The following is a 20,149-nucleotide window of genomic DNA, read 5'->3' on the forward strand; positions in this document are numbered from 1 at the left end:
ATGTCACCAGTGGGATATTCTTAACGTGCCAGTAACGTTGGAAGCCATCTGGACCATCGAAGTTAAATTTTTCTCATCAGAGAACAAAACCTTATTCCACTTTTGGATGTCTCTACCAGTCCTGATTCACTGAGATTCCTTTATATTCACGGATGAATACCACATAACTTATGTATACATATAGTAAAACCTGTCGTAGGCGGAATCGCATGAGACTACGTGAAATTTCCGGCTTAGACTTGGTGAACATGCATTTCCTTAATTATATATAATTTTGAGTAGAACGTTAGAATTGTTTGACTCAAGGGACGTCAGATGTTTGTGAATAAAGTTATTATACTGTTCATGCTATATTTATTAGAATAAGAACAGAAATAGACATTCAAAATATACACAAGTACACAAAATCTTAATCAAATTTCTTTGAAGAAAGTGTCCTATTTCAACTGTTTTGTTCTTTTAATGGGCTTTCTCGTGCGGTTAAAAGATAATACCAATTCTTCAGCCTTTTTATGAAGTTAATTTTCCCCCTTCATTTCTGAATACAATTTAATAGTGTTAACATAAATTAACACTTGTTATGAAATAGGAATTTCTATTTTTTCACTACCTTTTACATTTTTTTCATCTTCTGAATCGCTCACACTGTTACCATCTTGCGATTTTATTATAGATTTTAAATCAATATCATCAGTTTCTGTTAACATTCTTGTTAACATTTACAAAGCTTTCCACGTTCACAGAATCATCTGGATCAATCTTCTCAATCAGTTTGGATTTCACTAGAATCGTCATGACAAACAACTTCTCCACAATCTCCGTCATTATCAGGAATAAATCCAGAATTTCGAAAGCACTTTATTACGCATTCATCTTTTACGCATTTGATTGAATGACATAAAAAGGCAATTGCATCTAACACGTCAATTTTTGTGGTCACTTCAGATGCTCTTTTACAGTCGTCCATGTTTGCAATCATATTCTGAAGCATCAATTTTCTGTATTTGAATTTTATAAATTGTATATTACCATTATCTAGTGGCTGTAGAACTGATGTTGTACATGGAGGTAGAAAGACTAAATATACATTTTACAGTTCAACTTTTGTGTGACAAGTTGCATTATCTAGCAAAAGTAGAATATTCCTATTTTCTTGTTCCATTATTCTGTTTAATTTGTTCAAAAATTCCTTGAATATAGCACTTGTCATCCACGCTTTATTATTTGCATTCCATTTTTCCTTAAAATTTTGAAACAGCGTGAATGTTCACTTTTACCTATTACCCTTGGTTTCTCTAGTTTCCCATCAGCAAAAGTGACCAAAAGTACAGTCAATCGTTTTTTCAAATAGCGACCTGCAGAATAATGACAGGAGAAAAAAGAACAGAATATATTTAACCAATACTTATTGTAACAAAATGTTCAAGAATTTATTAATATTTAAACAAATTATTAATTCAAAAAGAATTTATTAATATTTAAACAAATTATTAATTCAAAAAGAATTTATTAATATTTAAAGAAATTATTAATAAAATAAGACATCAATATTTAATCAAAAACATTTTTCCGTCTTACTTGTTGATAGATGAGGTAGGTGTAAGATAGCTTTCCGTCCACGTTATGCAGGATGTGCCATTTAGAGTGCGTTTTATGAGAGAAATGTTAAGATAATGCTGCAAAATTTTGATATTTCTGACTTGTACAGGTTTCTGCCTCATGTACTTTCCGGCTTAGACAGGTTTTACTGCATATACGTAAAAATAATAGTACAGTCTATATAAAATGAACCACTAGCTCACTTTGATGCAAGAAATTATCATAGTTTACTTTCTGATTTCATACCTAAAAGTTTATAAATGTATGATCCATGCGAGGAAGCAAAGGAGTTCTGAGGAAAATAGATTGAAAAAGGAAATAATTTCATTTTCAGACTATTTATAAGTGTTGGCTTATAAGTCAGAGTTAAGTTAATTTTGTAAGGCTAACTAGCAGTTATTTACAAGTTATTTTTGTTTTTTCCATCACATAGGTGATTTTGGATAATGTGCTCAAATCTCCTCAGAACAAAAAAACTACTATTACTGGTTCGTACTCGTCATTGAATGGCTCCAGATTTAATAAAAGCGAAGAGAACGTACCGGAGGTTGACATCTGGTCCCTTGGTATTACAGCCATTGAAATGATTAATGGCAAACCTATTTGTCATCAGGAAAATTCTGACATGGTAAGTGTTGGTAGAAAGTACTTACAGCCAAGGAATAAGAGTAGATTGAATTTCAGTTTACTCCTTATATGGATATCTTCCACTTTTCTTTTTTATGAGTTGTTTAAGTTTTAAAAGTTACAAAATCATCAAATCAGGTTGAAAATTAAATACTCTGGTAGAACAATAATATAATTTTTAAACAAATCTCAGAGGAACTTCCAGTCAATGAACTATGTCTTTCACCAACAATTTCAAAATATTTTAATAACTTGGGTGCATTAATCGTTTGTTTTTAGTTATACACAAATGTTTCTCTAATAAAGTTAATCATAAACGTTATCATTGTTTCACAAAATCCAAATTTAAAAAAAATTTTGTATTTTAAAACACAATCGTCTGCTTTGTCCAAAACGTCTTTCACCAACTACAGGGAATAACTATAATAAAAACAAAACAAGACTGTTCACATAATTCAAACATGTAGATGTATTAAAGATGATGATGAACAGTGGAACAATGACAGCAACAATAAACACTTAACAAGCCTGTATACAGTAACAAATAGTTAATTATTGAATGTTGTGGAGTGTATTATATTATTATCTTTAAAATTCATAAACTATAGTGTTTACTGCCATGGTATCACTACCATCTTGTTAACCCCCTATAAATAAATAGTAACACCTAAGGTAATTCACCCATAGTGGCCAGCTACTGTGAAGTTATACCTTTGGACATACTTAGACATTACTAGCATGTACAAACCTTTGTATAATACTCATGTCATGGTTGTCAAGTGAGAGGGATTCGGTATAGTGCATGACGCAGATAGTATTTTTGTGTTTCGTAAGTAAGGTATATTGTATCTCTGTAATGCTAGTGTCACTATCATTATTGGTTATAATGTTTAATATACATAATTGTTTCCATTATATACATACATGTATAATTTTATTATCAGAATTATTTTGTGTTGTGAAGTTAGGTTATTAATTTAGCCATCAAGTAACACTCCTTTTTCAGGTACTTGATTAAATAATTAACAAATGGGAATCCAAACATTGAAAATAAAGATAACCTATCTCTAGTTTCTCAAGACTTCCTAGACAGGTGTCAAGAGGTGAACGTGGGTAAACGATACACTGCCTCTGAACTCTCAAAGGTATGGTATAAATTACTGTTATTTTACTAAGCTATATTGGTTTCCTTTGAATTTATTATCCTAATAACATACACCAAATCATTAAATGTAAGAATTCATTGTCATTCATGGCTGATCATGTTATGGTGTCAAAACTTCAACTTACTATGGCACCATCTCATAGTGTCATATTTATTTATTTCAAAATATTCATAATTCCATAAGATATCAACTTTCACTCTGTAAAAATGTTTAGTTACATTTAGATCCATCCATTTCCATTTACAGTACTCTAGAATCAGATTTGAGGCTGCTTTCAAAGAACAGTTAAAGGTAAATCACAGGTAAAACATCAATATTTTATTATTATTCACATTTAGGGCAACAGAAATTTAGTGAGAGTTCAGCAAACAATGAATATTTTCTATGTCCCCCTCTTTCCTTGAATACCCATGAAAAGTCTTTCAGGCATTTTTTAATCACAATGTCCTTTGAAATTTTACTTCAAATGTCTTTACTACACACCCATAACGTTACATTGGAAGTACTTTTTTGATTTGTCAAGTATTTGATCTATCACATCTCAGATCAGCTCATTTAGGTTGAGATAAGGGCTCTGTGAGAACCATTGTGTAATTTCAATAACTCCAGCAACTTATCTATCAGCGAAGTAATTTTTGCATAGTTTGGATAATTGTTTGGGTCGTTATCTTCTTTGTAGTAGAATTCATTTCCAATAACTTGCAAACCACTGGGTCTACCATGATGGATCAGTATTTGGTCGTACTTACATTAGTCCATTATTCCATCTTTTTTGCCAAATTCTCTTGTCATCTCAACAGAAAACACCCCCAAATCATGTATCTCCCATGCTTTATCAAAGGTGCTATGCACTGAAGTAAGTATTTTTCGCCTTTTCTTCTGCTGGACGTACACTTTGAACCAACGATTTTAAATTTTGACTCATCCATCCATGTCACTTCTTTACAATTATCAGCAGTACAGTTTCTTGTCAATATTTGGAGAACAAAGTAAAGGTTTTTTTTAACTGCTACATGATCAAATATTCCATTATCATCGAGTTTTTTCGATACTGTAGATCTGGACTGTTTTCTTTCATTTTTTACCTGGTTGTTTATCTCATGCTTGAGACCAGTGGCAGTCTTCCTTCTGTCCAGAAGGTTACACAAGCAAAGACACTTACCACAAATATCATTGAATTTAGGTATTCAATTTCTTCCTTTTTTATTTTCCAATTTATCTGTATTGTTCTCATGATCTAGAATGTACTTGACAGTGTTTAGGGAACATTTAAAGTCTGCAGCAATTAGATGAAGAGTCCAACTCGCATCACATAAAGCTTCAATACAAACTGTCTGCTCTACTGATAATTCTCTCCTCTTTTTGTGCTGTGGAATGACAAGATAATGTTATATATATATATATGTTATTACTGTTGTTATCAATATTTATTTGTTGATTGCTATTAAATTGATTCCTTCCAGCATATACAGCTACAATATACTAGCTTCTTTCTACGTAGTTACATCATTGCATGTAGTACCATGACAGTTATTTCAGGCCCTCAATTTGATCACTATATTAATTCATACAGAACCCTTATGATATGCCCACGGTAAGAAGTATAGGGAATTATAAAATATAAGTGTTCTCACCTCTGCTTATTTAATTGTTAAAGTGATCACTGAGTCATTACCATTGTGTTGAAATTTACAATCAGAAATGACATGGAAGAATTAACCCATAAAATGGAAAGAATGACAAATATTCATTTGTTCTAACACTTTTCCACAGTACTGTATACAGAGACTAATTTAACAAAACGTATGTGATGTTGAATAAGCACTTTTGTTAAACAAATGTTTTTCATTTTTCACACAGCATTCGTTCATGGAAGTAGCAGACCGATAAAAACACTACGACCCATTACAATGATAACCAAGTATACAGTCAAAATCATTAATAGCTCAAAAACCAAATATTCCAATATACATGTTGAAATGTGTTGAAAGATGCAAGTTATGAGGGCTGACATCATTCTAGAACAAAACAATTAACAAACTGTGTTTATTAGATTTCTCCAAGAACAGTAGTATATTGTGTGTCATGATTTCCCATAATTCGGCTTTATAGATTTTGAAAATAATACCCATTTTCTCTACGACATAAGAATGCTGTTATGAATTAGGAAGAAACAAACTCTCGCTTAGATCAGATTATTATTTTTACCACAATGAACATTTCTTTATCATTATGTTTGTTGACAAAAATAAAAATTGAATAAATGAGAAGAACATTGATGCCCACATCAATTAATGCATTCCAATTCATCCTGATATTTTTGTGAAATCTATGTCTTTTAGTCTCAAAACTATGTGTTGTGGTCTTACATATTGCATGTTCAACTCTGAATCTGAGAGATGTGGGTTTGAATCCTTGTTCAACCAAACATACTTGTTCTTTCAGCCAAGGAGGCATTATAATATTATAATCAACCCGACTATATTTTTATTAAAAGTAACAAAAAAATTGACAGTGGGTGGTGATGACTAGCTGCATTTTCTTTAGTCTTTCATTGCTAATTTTGGGATGGCTAACACAGATAGCTTTGAAGTGGCTTTATGAGACTTAGATATTGCATCTTGTTTCAATGACAAAACTTATTACCTTGTTTTCCTCTTTCAAGCTCTTATTACACCCCAACCTTTTGCATTTATCAAACATATTATTGACAGTATTATCCTAATTTGAGTCTTTTTTCTTAAAAATACGTTCTTTTTAAGTCAATTTTCTGAGCTGAAGCTAAACAAAAGCCCTTCAAGTGTTCTTTCTAAAAGTGCTGAGAATTACTTATATAGATACTTGAAACAGTCACCAATTTTGTCTAAGACTTTTACAAACTGACATATCAAGCCAAATTTTACATGAAGTGGAAGTTATAGGACATTCTTTGTGCCAACCAGACTTTCACGTTCAATGTTTTTAATCCTGATATCCGGCTGACTTTGCGTGACCATTAGTTCTTTATCCAGTGCTGGTTTCTTGTTCTGTTGTCCCATTTCACGCAAAAAAACATAAATTTTGAGTGGGTTTTTTGATACAACAGCATCAAAGGACTTTCAGGTTTCCACAAAATGGCCAACCATGTTCTTTGTATCTGCCCTTATTAATAAGAAGTTCAAGAGTTTTGTATGTTTCCTTCAATTGAACCGTTGAGTAATATGAACAGATTTGTATATGTTACTATTTTTAATTACAATGCATTTTAGACTTGTTTTGAAGGTATCAGTGAGTAATATCCACTCTCTTAGTTCACAGACTGCATCTCATACTATTGGTATTAATTCAGCAATATTGTTGCAATAAACCAGTGAACATTCTTATGAAAAGTATGGAATAAATTCTTTTCCTCAATTTCTGGAAGCTTCACTGGTTTATTACAAAAATATCACTGAATTAATACTGATGTTAGAAGATGTAGTTTGTGAACTAAGTAAATGACAATTGTTTATTGATTCCTCCAACAGAAGTCTCAAATGTATTTTACTTCCCAGTGGTAACATATATGTATGTATTTGTTACTATTACTCATTTGGTTCACTTGAAGGAAACATATGAAAATTTCAAACTTCTTGTTAATAAAGTCAAATACAAAAAATGTGTTCGGCTACTTTTGGAGACCTAAGAGTCCTTTGAATGTTGTTGGATCAACAACCCTGTTATACAAAGTCTCCATGTTTTTTGTGTAAAATGGGACAAATAAAGTACTAAATTAGCACCAGATAAAGAAGTGAAGACCCCTCAGAATTAGTGTAATAGTAGGATCCAAAACATTTGAATGTAAAAGTTTGGTTGACACGAAGAAAGTCCTGTTAGTCTTCAGATAAAAGTTGGTTTTATCATTCACTGTGTTTATAAAAAAAAATGTTAGGAATCTATATCTTGTGTAATAGTTTTATTAATACTTTAAAGTTGGCTACCGACTTTAAAAAAAAAACTCATTTAATGTTTAATGTTATTTATATGTTTTATGTTGTATCATGTTTCAAACTCTCATCTTCTAGCAAGATAAACTATTTTGGTAGTTAGGTTGGACCTTATTTAAATTGAGTATCATCTGAGCAGTGTATCTTGAATTTATCATCTCTTTTGGTCGATATGAGAATTATGTGAGTTCAACATGAAATATAATAACTGATTTGGAACAGGTTGCTTGAAATGTAAAATTAATTTTTGGAAAATCTTCTTTAGTAATTGTATTCTTTAAGACACTTTAATTTAACACACACACAAAATTATTTCTTTAAGTTTATAGATTAACTCTTATTTGTTGTTTTTGTGAAAAGTAGAAATAGTTACTCATAAATGTAGATAATATTTTCTTAGTCAAAAGGTAAGTAGTGAATTCATAGTGGAAATGTAATAAAATTCATGTTGCATTTTGTTAACATATAAATATCAACTATGCATGTGGTAACACTAAGCATTAACTGCAGATTTGTCAGCAATTAGTTCTCCATTTACAATCAAATGCTCGTATATCTCTTTAGAAGTATGAAACAATTCGAATTTAGAGGCAAATTAGAACAAATTGTAATATTTCAAACCGTACTTAATTAGAATAGGTATTTGCAAATTTCAAAGTCAAAGAGAAGAAGAATTGTCTGGTAAAGTTCTGAAACGTCCAGTGTTTTATTTAATTTTCTCTGAAACTGCTAATTTATTAAGCAGTAAAAGCAATAAATAACTTAGAAATTCTCAAATATCTTTTCATAATGACGTCTCGATCATAAAGTAAAGAATTTAAACTTCTTTTTTCGTAATTTTTTCACAGAACAAAGATCGTTTGTATCTAAAGTTCACTGTATATGATTTGCCTATGAAATGTGATTGTTGATATAAATTCAGTTATATAATTAGTACGTAGGTAAAACGCAAACTATGCTTTTAAGAAAACTTTATTAAAAGTATTGACAAGTCTAAACACAGTGAAACCGTTTATGATTGTATGAGAAACAAGTGTTTTACTTATATTTCGTGATTTTGGAAAGAAATTACCACGTTCCACAAACTCTACTTTTCTCATCTTCAAAGTTTACAACGATTGTGAGCCGTTTTGTTATCGAAGTTTCAACTATGATGTATTTGGAAAAAGATAAATATCTTTATTTCAAGAAGGGTGATTTATGAGTGAAGCATAAATATGATGTAAGAAGTATATAAATGTTGGATTCTCTATGTTTTCGGTGAGGATTTATTTCTCTATGCCTCTAGTACTCTCACTTGTTGTTTCACAGTTAGTACTAAATAACATTACACATCTTTTTCATAGAGATATATTATGTTATTGAAGTTTTTTCACCACTTACACTGTGCTGTGAACAGAGTATACCTGGCAGTTAGTACCACTGGAAACATAGTTTCAGGTGTAAAAGATAAATTGTTTAATGAGTGATGTGTTATTCGTATTGCCTTGTTAAATATTTTCGTTCATGTTTATAAAAATGGCGTACATATCGATGACATCATTGAAAGTGAATGAGCAGGAAAACGTCATTTCATTTTGAATCCCAAGAGATAACTTTCAAAGTATTCCTTCAACTCGGTGTATTCTCTATGAAGTATGATTTATTTTAACCTAAAGGAAAATCATTCTTATTTTGGAAAGTCATAATTTTGCCATCCCTTTGTCAGTCATGTTCTGTATTATTTAGATGGGAGGCATCATTGAAAATTTCTTCACCTTTCTTCATGCGTTTTTTGTTATATTAGTAGCAAAATCACGTCTGGAGGCGCTGGGTATCGATCCCAGTACCTCTCGCATGCTAAGCGAGCGCTCTACCACTTGAGCTACGCCCCCTTTGTTTTCATGCATTTTACACTTTCCGAGTTTATTCCGTAAATTCTTCAACACAAAATTTTGTATCCAGTTTCTAAGAAACGTCAGATTTTTTACATTGCACTCTCCGCATATTTCAATACAAGAGTAATTTACAGCATACACTTTTCTCCAGTAAAACGTAATTGGCGATGAGCACTGCAAGAGAGAAAACAAAATTGTGAAAGGTCTCCTCTGATACTTTACATTAAAAACGTTAATTACATACACGACATTGCAGGTAAAATCCTAACAAACATGCCATAATATTTTGACATTTGCAAGCAGCTCTCACAGGAAACCTAGTTATGAAACGTCATGAAACCTCATACATCCACGTGAAAAAGGAGTAATGATATATTCAAATGAAGAAGAGGATTTATTGACTTTTAATTTATAATTTTCGCTTACACGTTCATTTAATATTAGCGTATTTGTTTTAAAATAATGAGAAACTGTTACAGTGCATGCACGAGCTTTCAATCCATTATTTATCGCACGCTAGGAGAAAAGTGCTCATTATTCTTTCTTACACCCCTTACATAATTTTTGTAAGTTTCTTCAGCGCTACTCCATTGTTACATACGTTTCTCGTGGATTCTGTTATGACACAAAACGATTTGTTTTAACTCGGGTTCATCTACACAAGTAAAGTAAGAGAAAACCGGAAAGAATGAATATTTCTAGTCTCGAGCTACTTGAGAAATGCATATCATTGCAAACAGGCGGTCGGTCATACTTAGAAGATGCGTACTGACCATCAAGAAGAAACAGTGACAGCATATTAAACGTTCGAAAAGAAAAGAAAACTACATTAAAGACGAACAGGGTTACAGACACAATTGAAACATTGAAATATTACTTCTACTAATAGTTATTGTGTGTGCATATTAAGCATGAACAATTTCGTAATTACTGGTGGAAGCGATGGTTTACAAAGAAAAAGTATGTACCAATTCTAAGGAAATTTTGTGTAAAATAGAGTCTTATTATTGTAAAGTTTCACGTGTACCAGTACTATTTAAATTTAATTTCTTTTTGAGTGAGATGATTAAAATTATTTTCGTAGCTCTTACTCCTCAATATTGTAATTGTAACGTCAGCTTCAGGGAAACGAAGTGAGAATGGGTTTTATACGCTCATATTTCTGTATCGCAAGCAAAGCTAAAATCTTACTTGTACTTTGAAGGGTAGATCGAAACAGTTCTGTTTATTGAGATTTGTCTGTATGTATTCATTGGGCAATCCAAGATCACGAAGAATTTTATAAAACGCACTATTTTCATACATTAAAGACAGATGAATAATAGCTATCTGACATGGGATTTGTTTTTGGAACATTATCAGTTGCCTACGTAATAGTGAGAATTTCTACTAAACATCTGCGATGATCATTATGCCTCAAAGGTATGGGCGTTAGTTCTCCATTTACAATCAAATGCTCGTATATCTCTTTAGAAGTATGAAACAATTCGAATTTAGAGGCAAATTAGAACAAATTGTAATATTTCAAACCGTACTTAATTAGAATAGGTATTTGCAAATTTCAAAGTCAAAGAGAAGAATAATTGTTTGGTAAATTTCTGAAACGTCCCGTGTTTTATTTAATTTTCTCTGAAACTGCTAAGTTATAAAGCAGTAAAAGCAATAAATAACTTAGAAATTCTCAAATATTTTCTCATAATGACGTCTTGATCATAAAGTAAAGAATTTAACCTTCTTATTTCGTAATTATTTCAGAGAACAAAGATCGTTTGTATCTAAAGTTCACTGTAAATGATTTGCCTATGAAATGTGATTGTTGATATAAATGCAGTTATATAATTAGTACGTAGGTAAAACGCAAACTATGCTTTTAAGAAAACTTTATTAAAAGTATTGACAAGTCTAAACACAGTGAAACCGTTTATGATTGTATGAGAAACAAGCGTTTTACTTATATTTCGTGATTTTGGAAAGAAATTACCACGTTCCACAAACTCTACTTTTCTTATCTTCAAAGTTTACAACGATTGTGAGCCGTTTTGTTATCGAAGTTTCCACTATGATGTATTTGGAAAAAGATAAATATCTTCATTTCAAGAAGGGTGATTTATGAGTTAAGCATAAATATGATGTAAGAAGTATATAAATGTTGGATTCTCTGTGTTTTCGGTGAAGACTTATTTCTCTATGCCTCTAGTACTCGCACTTGTTGTTTCACAGTTACTACTAAATAACATTACACATCTTTTGATAGAGATATATTATGTTATTGAAGTTTTTCACCACTTACACTGTGCTGTGAACAGAGTATACCTGGCAGTTAGTACCACTGGAAACATAGTTTCAGGTGTAAAAGATAAATTGTTTAATGAGTGATGTGTTATTCGTATTGCCTTGTTAAATGTTTTCGTTCATGTTTATAAAATGGCGTACATATCGATGACATCATTGAAAGTGAATGAGCAGGAAAACGTCATTTCATTTTGAATCCCAAGAGATAACTTTCAAAGTATTTCTTCAACTCGGTGTATTCTCTATGAAGTATGATTTATTTTAACCTAAAGGAAAATCATTCTTATTTGGAAAGTCATAATTTTGCCATCCCTTTGTCAGTCATGTTCTGTATTATTTAGATGGGAGGCATCATTGAAAATTTCTTCACCTTTCTTCATGCGTTTTTTGTTATATTAGTAGCAAAATCACGTCTGGAGGCGCTGGGTATCGATCCCAGTACCTCTCGCATGCTAAGCGAGCGCTCTACCACTTGAGCTACGCCCCCTTTGTTTTCATGCATTTTACACTTTCCGAGTTTATTCCGTAAATTCTTCAACACAAAATTTTGTATCCAGTTTCTAAGAAACGTCAGATTTTTTACATTGCACTCTCCGCATATTTCAATACAAGAGTAATTTACAGCATACACTTCTCTCCAGTAAAACGTAATTGGCGATGAGCACTGCAAGAGAGAAATCAAAATTGTGAAAGGTCTCCTCTGAAACTTTACATTAAAAACGTTAATTACATACACGACATTGCAGGTAAAATCCTAACAAACATGCCATAATATTTTGACATTTGCAAGCAGCTCTCACAGGAAACCTAGTTATGAAACGTCATGAAACCTCATACATCCACGTGAAAAAGGAGTAATGATATATTCAAATGAAGAAGAGGATTTATTGACTTTTAATTTATAATTTTCGCTTACACGTGCATTTAATATTAGCGTATTTGTTTTAAAATAATGAGAAACTGTTACAGTGCATGCACGAGCTTTCAATCCATTATTTATCGCACGCTAGGAGAAAAGTGCTCATTATTCTTTCTTACACCCCTTACATAATTTTTGTAAGTTTCTTTAGCGCTACTCCATTGTTACATACGTTTCTCGTGGATTCTGTTATGACACAAAACGATTTGTTTTAACTCGGGTTCATCTACACAAGTAAAGTAAGAGAAAACCGGAAAGAATGAATATTTCTAGTCTCGAGCTACTTCAGAAATGCATATCATTGCAAACAGGCGGTCGGTCATACTTAGAAGATGCGTACTGACCATCAAGAAGAAACAGTGACAGCATATTAAACGTTCGAAAAGAAAAGAAAACTACATTAAAGACGAACAGGGTTACAGACACAATTGAAACATTGAAATATTACTTCTACTAATAGTTATTGTGTGTGCATATTAAGCATGAACAATTTCGTAATTACTGGTGGAAGCGATGGTTTACAAAGAAAAAGTATGTACCAATTCTAAGGAAATTTTGTGTAAAAATAGAGTCTTATTATTGTAAAGTTTCACGTGTACCAGTACTATTTAAATTTAATTTCTTTTGAGTGAGATGATTAAAATTATTTTCGTAGCTCTTACTCCTCAATATTGTAATTGTAACGTCAGCTTCAGGGAAACGAAGTGAGAATGGGTTTTATACGCTCATATTTCTGTATCGCAAGCAAAGCTAAAATCTTACTTGTACTTTGAAGGGTAGATCGAAACAGTTCTGTTTATTGAGATTTGTCTGTATGTATTCATTGGGCAATCCAAGATCACGAAGAATTTTATAAAACGCACTATTTTCATACATTAAAGACAGATGAATAATAGCTATCTGACATGGGATTTGTTTTTGGAACATTATCAGTTGCCTACGTAATAGTGAGAATTTCTACTAAACATCTGCGATGATCATTATGCCTCAAAGGTATGGGCGTTAGTTCTCCATTTACAATCAAATGCTCGTATATCTCTTTAGAAGTATGAAACAATTCGAATTTAGAGGCAAATTAGAACAAATTGTAATATTTCAAACCGTACTTAATTAGAATAGGTATTTGCAAATTTCAAAGTCAAAGAGAAGAATAATTGTTTGGTAAATTTCTGAAACGTCCCGTGTTTTATTTAATTTTCTCTGAAACTGCTAAGTTATAAAGCAGTAAAAGCAATAAATAACTTAGAAATTCTCAAATATTTTCTCATAATGACGTCTTGATCATAAAGTAAAGAATTTAACCTTCTTATTTCGTAATTATTTCAGAGAACAAAGATCGTTTGTATCTAAAGTTCACTGTAAATGATTTGCCTATGAAATGTGATTGTTGATATAAATGCAGTTATATAATTAGTACGTAGGTAAAACGCTAACTATGCTTTTAAGAAAACTTTATTAAAAGTATTGACAAGTCTAAACACAGTGAAACCGTTTATGATTGTATGAGAAACAAGCGTTTTACTTATATTTCGTGATTTTGGAAAGAAATTACCACGTTCCACAAACTCTACTTTTCTTATCTTCAAAGTTTACAACGATTGTGAGCCGTTTTGTTATCGAAGTTTCCACTATGATGTATTTGGAAAAGATAAATATCTTCATTTCAAGAAGGGTGATTTATGAGTTAAGCATAAATATGATGTAAGAAGTATATAAATGTTGGATTCTCTGTGTTTTCGGTGAAGACTTATTTCTCTATGCCTCTAGTACTCTCACTTGTTGTTTCACAGTTACTACTAAATAACATTACACATCTTTTGCATAGAGATATATTATGTTATTGAAGTTTTTTCACCACTTACACTGTGCTGTGAACAGAGTATACCTGGCAGTTAGTACCACTGGAAACATAGTTTCAGGTGTAAAAGATAAATTGTTTAATGAGTGATGTGTTATTCGTATTGCCTTGTTAAATGTTTTCGTTCATGTTTATAAAAATGGCGTACATATCGATGACATCATTGAAAGTGAATGAGCAGGAAAACGTCATTTCATTTTGAATCCCAAGAGATAACTTTCAAAGTATTTCTTCAACTCGGTGTATTCTCTATGAAGTATGATTTATTTTAACCTAAAGGAAAATCATTCTTATTTTGGAAAGTCATAATTTTGCCATCCCTTTGTCAGTCATGTTCTGTATTATTTAGATGGGAGGCATCATTGAAAATTTCTTCACCTTTCTTCATGCGTTTTTTTGTTATATTAGTAGCAAAATCACGTCTGGAGGCGCTGGGTATCGATCCCAGTACCTCTCGCATGCTAAGCGAGCGCTCTACCACTTGAGCTACGCCCCCTTTGTTTTCATGCATTTTACACTTTCCGAGTTTATTCCGTAAATTCTTCAACACAAAATTTTGTATCCAGTTTCTAAGAAACGTCAGATTTTTTACATTGCACTCTCCGCATATTTCAATACAAGAATAATTTACAGCATACACTTCTCTCCAGTAAAACGTAATTGGCGATGAGCACTGCAAGAGAGAAAACAAAATTGTGAAAGGTCTCCTCTTATACTTTACATTAAAAACGTTAATTACATACACGACATTGCAGGTAAAATCCTAACAAACATGCCATAATATTTTGACATTTGCAAGCAGCTCTCACAGGAAACCTAGTTATGAAACGTCATGAAACCTCATACATCCACGTGAAAAAAGGAGTAATGATATATTCAAATGAAGAAGAGGATTTATTGACTTTTAATTTATAATTTTCGCTTACACGTGCATTTAATATTAGCGTATTTGTTTTAAAATAATGAGAAACTGTTACAGTGCATGCACGAGCTTTCAATCCATTATTTATCGCACGCTAGGAGAAAAGTGCTCATTATTCTTTCTTACACCCCTTACATAATTTTTGTAAGTTTCTTTAGCGCTACTCCATTGTTACATACGTTTCTCGTGGATTCTGTTATGACACAAAACGATTTGTTTTAACTCGGGTTCATCTACACAAGTAAAGTAAGAGAAAACCGGAAAGAATGAATATTTCTAGTCTCGAGCTACTTCAGAAATGCATATCATTGCAAACAGGCGGTCGGTCATACTTAGAAGATGCGTACTGACCATCAAGAAGAAACAGTGACAGCATATTAAACGTTCGAAAAGAAAAGAAAACTACATTAAAGACGAACAGGGTTACAGACACAATTGAAACATTGAAATATTACTTCTACTAATAGTTATTGTGTGTGCATATTAAGCATGAACAATTTCGTAATTACTGGTGGAAGCGATGGTTTACAAAGAAAAGAATGTACCAATTCTAAGGAAATTTTGTGTAAAAATAGAGTCTTATTATTGTAAAGTTTCACGTGTACCAGTACTATTTAAATTTAATTTCTTTTTTGAGTGAGATGATTAAAATTATTTTCGTAGCTCTTACTCCTCAATATTGTAATTGTAACGTCAGCTTCAGGGAAACGAAGTGAGAATGGGTTTTATACGCTCATATTTCTGTATCGCAAGCAAAGCTAAAATCTTACTTGTACTTTGAAGGGTAGATCGAAACAGTTCTGTTTATTGAGATTTGTCTGTATGTATTCATTGGGCAATCCAAGATCACGAAGAATTTTATAAAACGCACTATTTTCATACATTAAAGACAGATGAATAATAGCTATCTGACATGGGATTTGTTTTTTGGAACATTATCAGTTGCCTACGTAATAGTGAGAATTTCTACTAAACATCTGCGATGATCATTATGCCTCAAAGGTATGGGCGTTAGTTCTCCATTTACAATCAAATGCTCGTATATCTCTTTAGAAGTATGAAACAATTCGAATTTAGAGGCAAATTAGAACAAATTGTAATATTTCAAACCGTACTTAATTAGAATAGGTATTTGCAAATTTCAAAGTCAAAGAGAAGAATAATTGTTTGGTAAATTTCTGAAACGTCCCGTGTTTTATTTAATTTTCTCTGAAACTGCTAAGTTATAAAGCAGTAAAAGCAATAAATAACATAGAAATTCTGAAATATTTTCTCATAATGACGTCTTGATCATAAAGTAAAGAATTTAACCTTCTTATTTCGTAATTATTTCAGAGAACAAAGATCGTTTGTAGCTACAGTTCACTGTAAATGATTTTCCTATGAAATGTGATTGTTGATATAAATGCAGTTATATAATTAGTACGTAGGTAAAACGCTAACTATGCTTTTAAGAAAACTTTATTAAAAGTATTGACAAGTCTAAACACAGTGAAACCGTTTATGATTGTATGAGAAACAAGCGTTTTACTTATATTTCGTGATTTTGGAAAGAAATTACCACGTTCCACAAACTCTACTTTTCTTATCCTCAAAGTTTACAACGATTGTGAGCCGTCTTGTTATCGAAGTTTCCACTATGATGTATTTGGAAAAGATAAATATCTTCATTTCAAGAAGGGTGATTTATGAGTTAAGCATAAATATGATGTAAGAAGTATATAAATGTTTGATTCTCTATGTTTTCGGAGAGGACTTATTTCTCTATGCCTCTAGTACTCGCACTTGTTGTTTCACAGTTACTACTAAATAACATTACACATCTTTTGATAGAGATATATTATGTTATTGAAGTTTTTTCACCACTTACACTGTGCTGTGAACAGAGTATACCTGGCAGTTAGTACCACTGGAAACATAGTTTCAGGTGTAAAAGATAAATTGTTTAATGAGTGATGTGTTATTCGTATTGCCTTGTTAAATGTTTTCGTTCATGTTTATAAAAATGGCGTACATATCGATGACATCATTGAAAGTGAATGAGCAGGAAAACGTCATTTCATTTTGAATCCCAAGAGATAACTTTCAAAGTATTTCTTCAACTCGGTGTATTCTCTATGAAGTATGATTTATTTTAACCTAAAGGAAAATCATTCTTATTTTGGAAAGTCATAATTTTGCCATCCCTTTGTCAGTCATGTTCTGTATTATTTAGATGGGAGGCATCATTGAAAATTTCTTCACCTTTCTTCATGCGTTTTTTGTTATATTAGTAGCAAAATCACGTCTGGAGGCGCTGGGTATCGATCCCAGTACCTCTCGCATGCTAAGCGAGCGCTCTACCACTTGAGCTACGCCCCCTTTGTTTTCATGCATTTTACACTTTCCGAGTTTATTCCGTAAATTCTTCAACACAAAATTTTGTATCCAGTTTCTAGAAACGTCAGATTTTTACATTGCACTCTCCGCATATTTCAATACAAGAATAATTTACAGCATACACTTCTCTCCAGTAAAACGTAATTGGCGATGAGCACTGCAAGAGAGAAATTAAAATTGTGAAAGGTCTCCTCTGAAACTTTACATTAAAAACGTTAATTACATACACGACATTGCAGGTAAAATCCTAACAAACATGCCATAATATTTTGACATTTGCAAGCAGCTCTCACAGGAAACCTAGTTATGAAACGTCATGAAACCTCATACATCCACGTGAAAAAGGAGTAATGATATATTCAAATGAAGAAGAGGATTTATTGACTTTTAATTTATAATTTTCGCTTACACGTGCATTTAATATTAGCGTATTTGTTTTAAAATAATGAGAAACTGTTACAGTGCATGCACGAGCTTTCAATCCATTATTTATCGCACGCTAGGAGAAAAGTGCTCATTATTCTTTCTTACACCCCTTACATAATTTTTGTAAGTTTCTTTAGCGCTACTCCATTGTTACATACGTTTCTCGTGGATTCTGTTATGACACAAAACGATTTGTTTTAACTCGGGTTCATCTACACAAGTAAAGTAAGAGAAAACCGGAAAGAATGAATATTTCTAGTCTCGAGCTACTTCAGAAATGCATATCATTGCAAACAGGCGGTCGGTCATACTTAGAAGATGCGTACTGACCATCAAGAAGAAACAGTGACAGCATATTAAACGTTCGAAAAGAAAAGAAAACTACATTAAAGACGAACAGGGTTACAGACACAATTGAAACATTGAAATATTACTTCTACTAATAGTTATTGTGTGTGCATATTAAGCATGAACAATTTCGTAATTACTGGTGGAAGCGATGGTTTACAAAGAAAAGATGGTACCAATTCTAAGGAAATTTTGTGTAAAAATAGAGTCTTATTATTGTAAAGTTTCACGTGTACCAGTACTATTTAAATTTAATTTCTTTTGAGTGAGATGATTAAAATTATTTTCGTAGCTCTTACTCCTCAATATTGTAATTGTAACGTCAGCTTCAGGGAAACGAAGTGAGAATGGGTTTTATACGCTCATATTTCTGTATCGCAAGCAAAGCTAAAATCTTACTTGTACTTTGAAGGGTAGATCGAAACAGTTCTGTTTATTGAGATTTGTCTGTATGTATTCATTGGGCAATCCAAGATCACGAAGAATTTTATAAAACGCACTATTTACCTACATTAAAGACAGATGAATAATAGCTATCTGACATGGGATTTGTTTTTGGAACATTATCAGTTGCCTACGTAATAGTGAGAATTTCTACTAAACATCTGCGATGATCATTATGCCTCAAAGGTATGGGCGTTAGTTCTCCATTTACAATCAAATGCTCGTATATCTCTTTAGAAGTATGAAACAATTCGAATTTAGAGGCAAATTAGAACAAATTGTAATATTTCAAACCGTACTTAATTAGAATAGGTATTTGCAAATTTCAAAGTCAAAGAGAAGGATAATTGTTTGGTAAATTTCTGAAACGTCCCGTGTTTTATTTAATTTTCTCTGAAACTGCTAAGTTATAAAGCAGTAAAAGCAATAAATAACATAGAAATTCTCAAATATTTTCTCATAATGACGTCTTGATCATAAAGTAAAGAATTTAACCTTCTTATTTCGTAATTATTTCAGAGAACAAAGATCATTTGCATCTAAAGTTCACTGTAAATGATTTGCCTATGAAATGTGATTGTTGATATAAATGCAGTTATATAATTAGTACGTAGGTAAAACGCAAACTATGCTTTTAAGAAAACTTTATTAAAAGTATTGACAAGTCTAAACACAGTGAAACCGTTTATGATTGTATGAGAAACAAGCGTTTTACTTATATTTCGTGATTTTGGAAAGAAATTACCACGTTCCACAAACTCTACTTTTCTTATCCTCAAAGTTTACAACGATTGTGAGCCGTCTTGTTATCGAAGTTTCCACTGTGATGTATTTAAAAAAAGATAAATATCTTCATTTCAAGAAGGGTGATTTATGAGTTAAGCATAAATATGATGTAAGAAGTATATAAATGTTTGATTCTCTATGTTTTCGGAGAGGACTTATTTCTCTATGCCTCTAGTACTCGCACTTGTTGTTTCACAGTTACTACTAAATAACATTACACATCTTTTTGATAGAGATATATTATGTTATTGAAGTTTTTCACCACTTACACTGTGCTGTGAACAGAGTATACCTGGCAGTTAGTACCACTGGAAACATAGTTTCAGGTGTAAAAGATAAATTGTTTAATGAGTGATGTGTTATTCGTATTGCCTTGTTAAATGTTTTCGTTCATGTTTATAAAATGGCGTACATATCGATGACATCATTGAAAGTGAATGAGCAGGAAAACGTCATTTCATTTTGAATCCCAAGAGATAACTTTCAAAGTATTTCTTCAACTCGGTGTATTCTCTATGAAGTATGATTTATTTTAACCTAA

General features: G+C 31.9%; 4 non-coding genes across 4 annotated transcripts; all 4 read right to left on the reverse strand.

Moving 5' to 3' along the window:
* Positions 1-9,158: 9,158 nt before the first annotated feature.
* On the reverse strand, positions 9,159-9,231 carry TRNAA-AGC (transfer RNA alanine (anticodon AGC)). The gene has a single exon. It is a non-coding gene; the product is annotated as a tRNA-Ala (tRNA).
* A 2,709-nt stretch (positions 9,232-11,940) lies between these two features.
* Positions 11,941-12,013, reverse strand: TRNAA-AGC (transfer RNA alanine (anticodon AGC)). The gene has a single exon. It is a non-coding gene; the product is annotated as a tRNA-Ala (tRNA).
* Positions 12,014-14,726: 2,713 nt separating this feature from the next.
* Positions 14,727-14,799, reverse strand: TRNAA-AGC (transfer RNA alanine (anticodon AGC)). Its single transcript has one exon. It is a non-coding gene; the product is annotated as a tRNA-Ala (tRNA).
* Positions 14,800-17,513: 2,714 nt separating this feature from the next.
* On the reverse strand, positions 17,514-17,586 carry TRNAA-AGC (transfer RNA alanine (anticodon AGC)). The gene has a single exon. It is a non-coding gene; the product is annotated as a tRNA-Ala (tRNA).
* Between the last annotated feature and the right edge of the window lie 2,563 nt (positions 17,587-20,149).

The sequence above is a fragment of the Tachypleus tridentatus genome, chromosome 6 (assembly GCF_004210375.1).
Source record: "Tachypleus tridentatus isolate NWPU-2018 chromosome 6, ASM421037v1, whole genome shotgun sequence".
In the NCBI taxonomy this organism is placed as follows: Eukaryota; Metazoa; Arthropoda; class Merostomata; order Xiphosura; family Limulidae; genus Tachypleus; species Tachypleus tridentatus.